The sequence below is a fragment of the Hyla sarda genome, unplaced genomic scaffold (assembly GCF_029499605.1).
Source record: "Hyla sarda isolate aHylSar1 unplaced genomic scaffold, aHylSar1.hap1 scaffold_459, whole genome shotgun sequence".
Classification (NCBI taxonomy): Eukaryota; Metazoa; Chordata; class Amphibia; order Anura; family Hylidae; genus Hyla; species Hyla sarda.
Window position 1 is genome coordinate 20,399 of NW_026610472.1, and position 13,766 is coordinate 34,164.

Below are 13,766 nucleotides of genomic sequence, written 5' to 3' on the forward strand. Positions count from 1 at the left end.
TGGTAGTAGTTGTGGTAGTAGCGGTGGTAGTAGTTGTGGTGGTAGCTGTGGTAGTAGTTGTGGTGGTAGCGGTGGTAGTAGCGGTGGTAGTAGTTGTGGTGGTAGTAGCGGTGGTAGTAGTTGTGGTAGTAGCGGTGGTAGTAGTTGTGGTGGTAGTAGTTGTGGGAGTAGCGGTGGTAGTAGTTGTGGTAGTAGCGGTGGTAGTAGTTGTGGTAGTAGCGGTGGTAGTAGTTGTGGTAGTAGCGGTGGTAGTAGTAGTGGTGGTAGTAGTTGTGGTGGTAGTGGTGGTAGTAGTTGTGGTGGTAGCGGTGGTGGTAGCGGTGGTAGTAGCGGTGGTAGTAGCGGGTGTAGTAGTTGTGGTAGTAGTGGTGGTAGTAGTTGTGGTGGTAGTAGTTGTGGTAGTAGCGGTGGTAGTAGTTGTGGTAGTAGCGGTGGTAGTAGTTGTGGTGGTAGCGGTGGTGGTAGCGGTGGTAGTAGCGGTGGTAGTAGCGGGTGTAGTAGTTGTGGTAGTAGTGGTGGTAGTAGTTGTGGTGGTAGTAGTTGTGGTAGTAGCAGTGGTAGTAGTTGTGGTGGTAGTAGTTGTGGGAGTAGCGGTGGTAGTAGTTGTGGTAGTAGCGGTGGTAGTAGTAGCGTTGGTAGTAGTTGTGGTGGTAGCGGTGGTAGTAGCGGTGGTAGTAGTGGTGGTAGTAGTTGTAGTGGTAGTAGTTGTGGTAGTAGCGGTGGTAGTAGTTGTAGTAGTTGTGGTAGTAGCGGTGGTAGTAGTTGTGGTAGTAGCGGTGGTAGTAGTTGTGGTAGTAGCGGTGGTAGTAGTAGTGGTGGTAGCGGGGGTAGTAGTTGTGGTCGTAGCGGTGGTAGTAGTTGTGGTGGTAGCGGGGGTAGTAGTTGTGGTCGTAGCGGTGGTAGTAGTTGTGGTAGTAGAGGTGGTAGTAGTTGTGGTGGTAGCTGTGGTAGTAGTAACGGTGGTAGTAGTTATGGTGGTAGCGGTGGTAGTAGCTATGGTAGTAGCGGTGGTAGTAGTTGTGGTAGTAGTTGTGGTAGTAGCGGTGGTAGTAGTTGTGGTAGTAGAGGTGGTAGTAGTTGTGGTAGTAGCGGTAGCGGTGGTAGCGGTGGTAGTAGTTGTGGTAGTAGCGGTGGTTGTAGTTGTGGTATTAGCGGTAGCGGTGGTAGTAGTTGTGGTAGTAGAGGTGGTAGTAGTTGTGGTAGTAGCGGTAGCGGTGGTAGTAGTTGTGGTAGGAGCGATGGTAGTAGTTGTGGTAGTAGCGGTAGCGGTGGTAGTAGTTGTGGTAGTAGCGGTGGTAGTAGTTGTGGTAGTAGCGGTGGTAGTAGTTGTGGTAGTAGCGGTAGCGGTGGTAGTAGTTGTGGTAGTAGCGGTGGTAGTAGTTGTGGTAGTAGTGGTGGTAGTAGTTGTGGTAGTAGCGGTGGTAGTAGTTGTGGTAGTAGTGGTGGTAGTAGTTGTGGTAGTAGCGGTAGCGGTGGTAGCGGTGGTAGTAGTTGCGGTGGTAGCGGTGGTAGTAGTTGTGGTAGTAGTGGTGGTAGTAGTTGTGGTAGTAGCGGTAGCGGTGGTAGCGGTGGTAGTAGTTGCGGTGGTAGCGGTGGTAGTAGTTGTGGTAGTAGTGGTGGTAGTAGTTGTGGTAGTAGCGGTGGTAGCGGTGGTAGTAGCGGTGGTAGTAGCGGTGGTAGCGGTGGTAGTAGTGGTGGTAGTAGTGGTGGTAGTAGTTGTGGTAGTAGCGGTGGTAGCGGTGGTAGTAGTTGTGGTGGTAGTAGTTGTGGTAGTAGCGGTGGTAGTAGTTGTGGTAGTAGCGGTGGTAGTAGTTGTGGTAGTAGCGGTGGTAGTAGTTGTGGTAGTAGTGGTGGTAGTAGTTGTGGTAGTAGCGGTAGCGGTGGTAGTAGTTGTGGGAGTAGCGGTGGTAGTAGTTGTGGTAGTAGCGGTGGTAGTAGTTGTGGTGGTAGCGGTGGTAGTAGCGGTGGTAGTAGTGGTGGTAGTAGTTGTGGTGGTAGTAGTTGTGGTAGTAGCGGTGGTAGTAGTTGTGGTAGTAGCGGTGGTAGTAGTTGTGGTGGTAGCGGTGGTGGTAGCGGTGGTAGTAGCGGGTGTAGTAGTTGTGGTAGTAGTTGTGGTGGTAGTAGTTGTGGTAGTAGCAGTGGTAGTAGCGGGTGTAGTAGTTGTGGTAGTAGTGGTGGTAGTAGTTGTGGTGGTAGTAGTTGTGGTAGTAGCAGTGGTAGTAGTTGTGGTGGTAGTAGTTGTGGGAGTAGCGGTGGTAGTAGTTGTGGTAGTAGCGGTGGTAGTAGTAGCGGTGGTAGTAGTTGTGGTGGTAGCGGTGGTAGTAGCGGTGGTAGTAGTTGTGGTAGTAGTGGTAGTAGTTGTGGTAGTAGCGGTGGTAGTAGTTGTGGTAGTAGTTGTGGTAGTAGTGGTGGTAGTAGTGGTGGTAGTAGTGGTGGTAGTAGTTGTGGTAGTAGCGGTAGCGGTGGTAGCGGTGGTAGTAGCGGTGGTAGTAGTTGTGGTAGTAGAGGTGGTAGTAGTTGTGGTAGTAGCGGTAGCGGTGGTAGTAGTTGTGGTAGTAGCGATGGTAGTAGTTGTGGTAGTAGCGGTAGCGGTGGTAGCGGTGGTAGTAGTTGCGGTGGTAGCGGTGGTAGTAGTTGTGGTAGTAGCGGTGGTAGTAGTTGTGGTAGTAGTGGTGGTAGTAGTTGTGGTAGTAGCGGTAGCGGTGGTAGCGGTGGTAGTACTTGTGGTAGTAGCGGTGGTAGTAGTTTCGGTAGTAGCGGTAGCGGTGGTAGCGGTGGTAGTACTTGTGGTAGTAGCGGTGGTAGTAGTTGTGGTAGTAGAGGTGGTAGTAGTTGTGGTGGTAGCGGTGGTGGTAGTAGTTGTGGTGGTAGTAGCGGTGGTAGTAGTTGTGGTGGTAGCGGTGGTAGTAGCGGTGGTAGTAGTTGTGGTAGTAGCGGTGGTAGTAGCGGTGGTAGTAGTTGTGGTGGTAGTAGCGGTGGTAGTAGTTGTGGTGGTAGTACTTGTGGTAGTAGCGGTGGTAGTAGTTGTGGTAGTAGCGGTAGCGGTGGTAGCGGTGGTAGTACTTGTGGTAGTACTTGTGGTAGTACTTGTGGTAGTAGCGGTGGTAGTAGTTGTGGTAGTTGTGGTAGTAGCGGTAGCGGTGGTAGCGGTGGTAGTACTTGTGGTAGTAGCGGTGGTAGTAGTTGTGGTAGTAGCGGTAGCGGTGGTAGCGGTGGTAGTACTTGTGGTAGTAGCGGTGGTAGTAGTTGTGGTAGTAGCGGTAGCGGTGGTAGTACTTGTGGTAGTAGCGGTGGTAGTAGTTGTGGTAGTAGAGGTGGTAGTAGTTGTGGTAGTAGCGGTAGCGGTGGTAGCGGTGGTAGTACTTGTGGTAGTAGCGGTGGTAGTAGTTGTGGTAGTAGCGGTAGCGGTGGTAGCGGTGGTAGTACTTGTGGTAGTAGCGGTGGTAGTACTTGTGGTAGTAGCGGTGGTAGTAGTTGTGGTAGTAGCGATGGTAGTAGTTGTGGTAGTAGCGGTAGTGGTGGTAGCGGTGGTAGTACTTGTGGTAATAGCGGTGGTAGTAGTTGTGGTAGTAGCGGTAGCGGTGGTAGCGGTGGTAGTACTTGTGGTAGTAGCGGTGGTAGTAGCGGTGGTAGTAGTTGTGGTAGTAGCGGTGGTAGTACTTGTGGTAGTAGCGGTGGTAGTAGTTGTGGTAGTAGTGGTGGTAGTAGTTGTGGTAGTAGCGGTAGCGGTGGTAGCGGTGGTAGTAGTTGTGGTAGTAGCGATGGTAGTAGTTGTGGTAGTAGCGGTAGCGGTGGTAGCGGTGGTAGTACTTGTGGTAGTAGCGGTGGTAGTAGTTGTGGTAGTAGCGGTAGCGGTGGTAGCGGTGGTAGTACTTGTGGTAGTAGCGGTGGTAGTAGTTGTGGTAGTAGCGATGGTAGTAGTTGTGGTAGTAGCGGTAGCGGTGGTAGCGGTGGTAGTACTTGTGGTAGTAGCGGTGGTAGTACTTGTGGTAGTAGCGGTGGTAGTAGTTGTGGTAGTAGCGATGGTAGTAGTTGTGGTAGTAGCGGTAGTGGTGGTAGCGGTGGTAGTACTTGTGGTAATAGCGGTGGTAGTAGTTGTGGTAGTAGCGGTAGCAGTGGTAGCGGTGGTAGTACTTGTGGTAGTAGCGGTGGTAGTAGTTGTGGTAGTAGCGGTAGCGGTGGTAGTACTTGTGGTAGTAGCGGTGGTAGTAGTGGTGGTAGTAGTGGTGGTAGTAGTTGTGGTAGTAGCGGTAGCGGTGGTAGCGGTGGTAGTAGTTGTGGTAGTAGCGATGGTAGTAGTTGTGGTGGTAGCGGTGGTAGTACTTGTGGTAGTAGCGGTGGTAGTAGTTGTGGTAGTAGCGGTAGCGGTGGTAGCGGTGGTAGTACTTGTGGTAGTAGCGGTGGTAGTAGTTGTGGTAGTACCGGTGGTAAGACTCTTCAGTAAGACTCTTATTCTTCATCATCAATTCCATCCAGATGACCATTCACTTATCTCCAGACTCGTGTCCACCCCGTATCTAATTCCTCCCAGGAAGGTCCCTGTCCGTTCATTAGGGTAGGTTCACATGAGCGGATTATCGCAGCGGATTTTGCTGCGGATCAGCTGGTGAAGGCCCCGCTCTATGCGGTCTTTACATGTGCCTGCTGGTAGCGCCAATATGAGCAGACACACTGCAGTATACTCGCACATCGCGGGAGCTCTCTGCCTAGCTCAGAGCAGGGAGAGTACGCCGCGCACATCGCTGCAGTGTGTCTGCTCATATTGGCGTATTGCCGCTGCGAGCAAGCACATGTAAAGACCGCATAGAGCGGGGCCTTCACCAGCGGATCCGCAGCGTAAAATCCGCTGTAAATCCACTCGTGTGAACCTACCCTTAATGAGAATTCTGGGACTGATGTCAGTAAGGGGATCTTTGTCCTCCTCAGTCGGAGATCACAGTCCTCTAGGGCTGAAGACCATTGCTCCCTGTCTAGACAGACTTGGTCCTAGCTCAGATGTTGGCGCCATCTTCAGGACCACAAGTCCCTGATCCAACCCTCTTGGATCACACTTACTACACACGCGTCCCTCGTGGGTTGGGGAGCGCATCTGATGGAAAGTATAGTTTAAGGAACTTGGTCTCCTCTAGATCAGAGATCAGAGAGGTCAGAGAGATCACAGTGATCAGAGAGATCAGAGCAATCAGAGTGGTCACAGCGATCAGAGAGATCAGAGCAATCAGAGAGATCACAGCGATCAGAGAGATCACAGAGATCAGAGCGATCACAGTGATCAGAACATTCAGAGAGATCACAGCGATCAGAGAGATCACAGAGATCAGAGCGATCACAGTGATCAGAGCAATCAGAGAGATCACAGCAATCAGAGAGATCACAGAGATCAGAGCGATCACAGCGATCAGAACATTCAGAGAGATCACAGCGATCAGAGAGATCAGAACGATCAGAGAGATCAGAACGATTAGAGAGATCAAAACGATCAGAGAGATCACAGTGATCAGAGAGATCACAGCAATTAGAGAGATCAGAACGATCAGAGAGATCACAATGATCAGAGCAATCAGAGAGATCAGAACGATCAGAGAGATTACAGTAATCAGAGAGATCACAGAGATCAGAACGATCAGAGAGATCACAGTGATCAGAACAATCAGAGAGATCAGAACGATCAGAGAGATCACAGTGATCAGAACGATCAGAGAGATCACAGTGATCAGAGCAATCAGAGAGATCACAGTGATCAGAGCAATCAGAGAGATCACAGAGATCAGAGCGATCAGAGAGATCACAGTGATCAGAGCAATCAGAGAAATCAGAGATATCAGAGCAATCAGAGAGATCAGAGCGATAAGAGAGATCACAGTGATCAGAGCAATCAGAGAGATCAGAGAGATCACAGAGATCAGAGCGATAAGAGAGATCACAGAGATCAGAGCGATCAGAGAGATCCCAGTGTTGTAGAATCTCCAGACTTGTAATAATTCGGGCTCAGTGATCTGCCAGGATAGCGAATTCAGACAGACAGTGATCCAGCAACTGATTCCTCCTCCAGCATAGAAAGAAATCCTGCCGGAGGTCAGTGTCTAGTTTATTTATGTACACAACAAAGAGGGAGGGGTTACAGTAGCCACTCCCACATATACAGTATCAGGTGTCACAAGGTGAAGCCTACAGAAGATATGACCCCTCCATGCGCCATCAACAGACCCCCACATCTGCAGCTATGGCGACCAGTCAACAACACATGAACCCACCTCATATCGCACATTATGAAGGCAATGTGACAACTTAATATTTCCATGACAACAGCGATCAGAGAGATCACAGCGATCAGAGAGATCACAGTAATCAGAGAGATCACAGCGATCAGAGAGATCACAGCGATCAGAGAGATCAGAGCTATCAGAGAGATCACAGAAATCAGAGAGATCACAGAGATCAGAGAGATCACAGCAATCAGAGAGATCACAGAAATCAGAGAGATCACAGAGATCAGAGAGATCACAGCGATCAGAGAGATCACAGCGATCAGAGAGATCACAGTGATCAGAGAGATCACAGTGATCAGAGAGATCACAGTAATCAGAGAGATCACAGAGATCAGAGAGATCACAGCAATCAGAGAGATCACAGCGATCAGAGAGATCACAGCAATCAGAGAGATCACAGCGATCAGAGAGATCACAGCGATCAGAGAGATCACAGCGATCAGAGAGATCACAGCGATCAGAGAGATCACAGCGATCAGAGAGATCAGAGCTATCAGAGAGATCACAGAAATCAGAGAGATCACAGAGATCAGAGAGATCACAGCAATCAGAGAGATCACAGCAATCAGAGAGATCACAGCGATCAGAGAGATCACAGTGATCAGAGAGATCACAGTGATCAGAGAGATCACAGCGATCAGAGAGATCACAGCGATCAGAGAGATCACAGTAATCAGAGAGATCACAGCAATCAGTGAGATCACAGCGATCAGAGAGATCAGAGCGATGACAGCGATCAGAGAGATCATAGCGATCAGAGAGATCACAGCGATCAGAGAGATCACAGCGATCAGAGAGATCAGAGAGATCACAGCAATCAGAGAGATCACAGCAATCAAAGAGATCACAGCGATCAGAGAGATCACAGCGATCAGAGAGATCACAGCGATCAGAGAGATCACAGCGATCAGAGAGATCAGAGAGATCACAGCGATCAGAGAGATCACAGCAATCAGAGAGATCACAGCGATCAGAGCGATCAGAGAGATCAGAGCGATCAGAGAGATCACAGCGATCAGAGAGATCACAGCGATCAGAGAGATCAGAGAGATCACAGCAATCAGAGAGATCACAGCAATCAAAGAGATCACAGCGATCAGAGAGATCACAGCGATCAGAGAGATCACAGCGATCAGAGAGATCACAGCGATCAGAGCGATCAGAGAGATCACAGCGATCAGAGCGAACAGAGAGATCACAGCGATCAGAGAGATCAAAGCGATCAGAGAGATCACAGCAATCAGAGAGATCAGAGCGATCACAGCGATCAGAGAGATCACAGTAATCAGAGAGATCACAGTAATCAGAGAGATCACAGCAATCAGAGAGATCAGAGCTATCAGAGAGATCAGAGCAATCAGAGAGATCACAGAGATCAGAGAGATCACAGCGATCAGAGAGATCACAGCGATCAGAGAGATCACAGTAATCAGAGAGATCACAGCGATCAGAGAGATCAGAGCTATCAGAGAGATCACAGTAATCAGAGAGATCACAGAGATCACAGCGATCAGAGAGATCAAAGCGATCAGAGAGATCAGAGAGATCAGAGAGATCACAGCGATCAGAGAGATCACAGCAATCAGAGAGATCACAGCGATCAGAGAGATCAAAGCGATCAGAGAGATCACAGCAATCAGTGAGATCACAGCGATCAGAGAGATCAGAGCGATCACAGCAATCAGAGAGATCAGAACGATCAGAGAGATCACAGCGATCAGAGCGATCAGAGAGATCACAGCGATCAGAGAGATCACAGCGATCAGAGAGATCACAGCGATCAGAGAGTTCACAGCGATCAGAGAGATCAGAACAATCAGAGAGATCACAGTGATCAGAGCTATCAGAGAGATCCCAGCGATCAGAGAGATCCCAGCGATCGGAGAGATCCCAGCGATCGGAGAGATCCCAGCGATCGGAGAGATCCCAGCGATCAGAGAGATCCCAGCGATCAGAGAGATCACAGCGATCAGAGCGATCAGAGAGATCATAGCGATCAGAGAGATCAGAACGATCAGAGAGATCACAGCGATCAGAGAGATCAGAGAGATCACAGCGATCAGAGAGATCAGAACGATCAGAGAGATCACAGCGATCAGAGAGACCAGAGAGATCAGAACAATCAGAGAGATCACAGTGATCAGAGCAATCAGAGAGATCAGAGAGATCAGAGCGATCAGAGAGATCATAGCGATCAGAGAGATCACAGAGATCAGAGCTATCAGAGAGATCACAGTGATCAGAGAGATCAGAGCGATCAGAGAGATCACAGCGATCAGAGAGATCAGAGCTATCAAAGAGTTCACAGCGATCAGAGAGATCAGAACAATCAGAGAGATCAGTGATCAGAGCAATCAGAGAGATCAGAGAGATCAGAGCTATCAGAGAGATCAGAGAGATCACAGCGATCAGAGAGATCACAGCGATCAGAGAGATCACAGCGATCAGAGAGATCAGAACGATCAGAACATTCAGAGAGATCACAGCGATCAGAGCAATCAGAGAGATCACAGAGATCAGAGCTATCAGAGAGATCAGAGAGATCAGAGCTATCAGAGAGATCACAGCGATCAGAGAGATCAGAACGATCAGAGAGATCACAGCTATCAGAGAGATCACAGCGATCAGAGAGATCACAGCGATCAGAGAGATCACAGCGATCAGAGAGATCAGAGTGATCAGGTTTGCTCTGTTACGTTTTGCTCCCCTAATCCAGGGAAGGCGGTGAATATATATGAGACAACAAATATATCAACAGCGCGAGATCTCAGCTCCTCCTCAGAGAATTCGGGATGATCCTGGACCGGGCGGAGCAGAACCTCATCCATCTTTCTGCCGTTCACATTCGGGGACCTCTCAATGTCATAGCCGATCAGTCAAGGACTTCCAAGAACAGAGCGGTCCCTACACCCAGAGGGTCCAAGAACAGAGCGGTCCCTACACCCAGAGGGTCCAAGAACAGAGCGGTCCCTACACCCAGAGGGTTCAAGAACAGAGCGGTCCCTACACCCAGAGGGTCCAAGAACAGAGCGGTCCCTACACCCAGAGGGTCCAAGAACAGAGCGGTCCCTACACCCAGAGGGTTCAAGAACAGAGAGGTCCCTACACCCAGAGGGTTCAAGAACAGAGCGGTCCCTACACCCAGAGGGTTCAAGAACATAGCGGTCCCTACACCCAGAGCGTCCAAGAACAGAGCGGTCCCTACACCCAGAGGGTTCAAGAACATAGCGGTCCCTACACCCAGAGCGTCCAAGAACAGAGCGGTCCCTACACCCAGAGGGTTGAAGAACAAAGCGGTCCCTACACCCAGAGGGTTCAAGAACAGAGCGGTCCCTACACCCAGAGGGTTCAAGAACAAAGCGGTCCCTACACCCAGAGGGTTCAAGAACAGAGCGGTCCCTACACCCAGAGGGTTCAAGAACAAAGCGGTCCCTGCACCCAGAGGGTTCAAGAACAGAGCGGTCCCTACACCCAGAGGGTTCAAGAACATAGCGGTCCCTACACCCAGAGCGTCCAAGAACAGAGCGGTCCCTACACCCAGAGGGTTCAAGAACATAGCGGTCCCTACACCCAGAGCGTCCAAGAACAGAGCGGTCCCTACACCCAGAGGGTTGAAGAACAAAGCGGTCCCTACACCCAGAGGGTTCAAGAACAGAGCGGTCCCTACACCCAGAGGGTTCAAGAACAAAGCGGTCCCTACACCCAGAGGGTTCAAGAACAGAGCGGTCCCTACACCCAGAGGGTTCAAGAACAAAGCGGTCCCTGCACCCAGAGGGATCCATAACAGAGCGGTCCCTACACCCAGAGGGTTCAAGAATAGAGCGGTCCCTACACCCAGAGGGTTCAAGAACATTACACTCAGGTGGGGTCAGAGGTCGATCTGATGGGAGGACGACCCGTTGGCTACAGACGTTCTCAGTCCCTGGAGGTCCAGGCGGCCGACATCTTCCCTCCCATCTCCTTGATTCCAGGACCAAGCGTCAGTCCCAGTCACATTCCTTATTGGAGGAAGAGATCACTCAACATAGACAAGTGGGGGTTAATATTAGAGGCTTCCCCCAGAGTGAGTCCTAATATCGGGGACACTCAGATCTGCTCCAACATTCAGTCATTGATCCGGACAGTCTGGAGGTTGGTCCGTCCGTTCCTCCATTACGGGGCGGTCCTGAGGACTTTGTCGCACTCGATGGCTGATTCTACAGAAAAGATTATCCGCCAGGATTTGGAAAATGTTCTCCGGATGATTCCAGCCTTTAATTCGCCTCTAGAGAAGATTCTAGCGCCATCTACTTACCTGAATAAGTCAATTTCCCAAGACTTAAAGGGGAACTAAACCCACAGCCCTCCCTTCCCCTGTGTATCTGTCTAAATATCATTCATTATACAGAGCAGTTTCCCTCCTTCATCCCCCTTGTCTCTGTGCAAACCCCTCCCTGAGAGCAGCCCCCACCCCCTGGAAGACAAACACCACATGGTTTCTGTCTTGTCTTGGGGTCTGACAGAGAAGCCCAGCGAAGATTCTCAGTCACAACTCAGCACATAACGCTGCTCTTTGCCTGCTGTAGATCTAATCACTGACTGCTTCCACTCCTGAGCATGATTTATTCCTGGGGGGGGAGGATAGTTTGAAAGAAAAGACCTGTACAGTGTTTACAACCACACAACATGCACACAGATAGTAACAGCAATTGACTGGCAGCCATTACACAGAGCCGCACTGACTGCTGGGAGTTGTAGTTTAGGCTGCAAGCAGTAAAAAATTATATTCAGGAGACAACAGGGGCCACAGGAGCTGGCGCAATCCCATGGATAACTACAGGGGCCAAAGAACAGGTATTGTGATGGCTTTGGGGTATTTTTATTATTCTTAACCACCCCGGAGCACCCCTATAAAGGGGCACTCCTATCATAGTATGGGCAGTATAGGAGAATTATAAAGGGGCACTCCTATCAAAGTATGGGCAGTATAGGAGAATTATAAAGGGGCACTCCTATCATAGTATGGTCAGTATAGAACTAGGAGAATTATAAAGGGGCACTCCTATCATAATTTGGTCAGTATAGGAGAATTATAATGGGGCACTCCTATCATAGTATGGTCAGTATAGGAGAATTATAAAGGGGCACTCCTATCATAGTATGGTCAGTATAGGAGAATTATAAAGGGGCACTCCTATCATAGTATGGGCAGTATAGGAGAATTATAAAGGGCCACTCCTATCATAGTATGGTCAGTATAGGAGAATTATAAAGGGGCACTCCTATCATAGTATGGGCAGTATAGGAGAATTATAAAGGGGCACTCCTATCATAGTATGGTCAGTATAGGAGAATTATAAAGGGAAAATCCCATCATAGTATCGTCAGTATAGGAGAATTATAAAGGGGCACTCCTATCATAGTATAGTCAGTATAGGAGAATTATAAAGGGGCACTCCTATTATAGTATGGACAGTATAGGAGAATTATAAAGGGGCACTCCTATCATAGTATGGTCAGTATAGGAGAATTATAAAGGGGCACTCCTATCATAGTGTGGTCAGTATAGGAGAATTATAAAGGGGCACTCCTATCATAGTATGGGCAGTATATGAGAATTATAAAGGGGCACTCCTATCATAGTATGGTCAGTATAGGAGAATTATAAAGGGGCACTTCTATCATAGTATGATCAGTATAGGAGAATTATAAAGGGGCACTCCTATCATAGTATGGTAAGTATAGGAGAATTATAAAGGGGAAATCCTATCATAGTATGGTCAGTATAGAACTAGGAGAATTATAAAGGGGCACTCCTATCATAGTACGAGCAGTATAGGAGAATTATAAAGGGGCACTCCTATCATAGTATGGTCAGTATAGGAGAAATATAAAGGGGCACTCCTATCATAGTATGATCAGTATAGGAGAATTATAAAGGGTCACTCCTATCATATTATGGTCAGTATAGGAGAAATATAAAGGGGCACTCCTATCATAGTATGGACAGTATAGGAGAATTATAAAGGGGAACTCCTATTATATTATGGTCAGTATAGGAGAATTATAAAGGGGCACTCCAATCATAGTATGGCAGTATAGGAGAATTATAAAGGGGCACTCCTATTATAGTATGGACAGTATAGGAGAATTATAAAGGGGCACTTCTATCATAGTATGGTCAGTATAGGAGAATTATAAAGGGGCACTCCTATCATAGTGTGGTCAGTATAGAAGAATTATAAAGGGGCACTCCTATCATAGTATGGGCAGTATATGAGAATTATAAAGGGGCACTCCTATCATAGTATGGTCAGTATAGGAGAATTATAAAGGGGCACTTCTATCATAGTATGATCAGTATAGGAGAATTGTAATGGGGCACTCCTATCATAGTATGGTAAGTATAGGAGAATTATAAAGGGGCACTCCTATCATAGTATGGTCAGTATAGGAGAATTGTAATGGGGCACTCCTATCATAGTATGGGCAGTATAGGAGAATTATAAAGGGGCACTCCTATCATAGTATGGTCAGTATAGGAGAATTATAAAGGGGCACTCCTATCATAGTATGGTAAGTATAGGAGAATTATAAAGGGGCACTCCTATCATAGTATGGTCAGTATAGGAGAATTGTAATGGGGCACTCCTATCATAGTATGGTGAGTATAGGAGAATTATAAAGGGGCACTCCTATCATAGTATGGACAGTATAGGAGAATTATAAAGGGGAACTCCTATTATATTATGGTCAGTATAGGAGAATTATAAAGGGGCACTCCAATCATAGTATGGCAGTATAGGAGAATTATAAAGGGGCACTCCTATCATAGTATGGTCAGTATAGGAGAATTATAAAGGGGCACTCCTATCACAGTATGGTCAGTATAGGATAATTATAAAGGGGCACTCCTATCATAGTATGGTCAGTACAGAACTAGGAGAATTATAAAGGGGCACTCCTATCATAGTATGGTCAGTACAGAACTAGGAGAATTATAAAGGGGCACTCCTATCATAGTATGGTCTGTATAGGAGAATTATAAAGGGGCACTCCTATCATAGTATGGTCTGTATAGGAGAATTATAAAGGGGCATTCCTATCATAGTATGGTCAGTATAGGAGAATTATAAAGGGGCACTCCTATCATAGTATGGTCAGTATAGGAGAATTATAAAAGGGCACTCCTATCATAGTATGGGCAGCATAGGAGAATTATAAAGGGGCACTCCTATCATAGTATGGTCAGTATAGGAGAATTATAAAGGGGCACTCCTATTATAGTATGGGCAGTATAGGAGAATTATAAAGGGGCACTCCTATCATAGTATGGTCAGTATAGAACTAGGAGAATTGTAAAGGGGAACTCCTATCATAGTACGGGCAGTATCGAACTAGGAGAATTATAAAGGGGCACTCCTATCATAGTACGGGCAGTATAGGAGAATTATAAAGGGGCACTCCTATCATAGTATGGGCAGTATAGGAGAATTATAAAGGGGCACTCCTATCATA